This window comes from Pararge aegeria, chromosome 6 (assembly GCF_905163445.1).
Source record: "Pararge aegeria chromosome 6, ilParAegt1.1, whole genome shotgun sequence".
In the NCBI taxonomy this organism is placed as follows: Eukaryota; Metazoa; Arthropoda; class Insecta; order Lepidoptera; family Nymphalidae; genus Pararge; species Pararge aegeria.
The window spans coordinates 18,093,268-18,093,688 of NC_053185.1; the positions used below are offsets into that span (position 1 = coordinate 18,093,268).

The window sequence follows — 421 nt, forward strand, 5'->3', positions numbered from 1 at the left end:
GCATCGGTGGTTCAGTGGTAGAATGCTCGCCTGCCACGCGGGCGGCCCGGGTTCGATTCCCGGCCGATGCAAGTTACTTTTTCTTTTTTAATATTTCATACTTTTAACTTTAGGAATTCATTATTATTTTTTACCGTCCAATAAAAATATTTATGTACCTATTTAGGTATGAATTCTATTAGATTTTTAGAAAAATGACATAATTAATAACTGGCTGCTGACTGTGATGAACTGATGACCCTGTAACATTTTTGTAATGTTATTATGTAGAAATAATTCTTTGAAATTGCAATTTTTAGTTTTGACTAACACAGTGACATGACCGAATTCTATTTGTGAATGCAACGTTGCATTTTACAATTGTCGCTTGTTAGCTCGGAATTCTTTCCTTTAAATCTAAATCTATATATTTTTTTTTTGG

The 421-nt window shown here is 33.0% G+C and overlaps 1 non-coding gene across 1 annotated transcript; it reads left to right on the forward strand.

Moving 5' to 3' along the window:
- Trnag-gcc lies at positions 1–71 on the forward strand. The gene has a single exon. It is a non-coding gene; the product is annotated as a tRNA-Gly (tRNA).
- Positions 72–421: the final 350 nt, after the last annotated feature.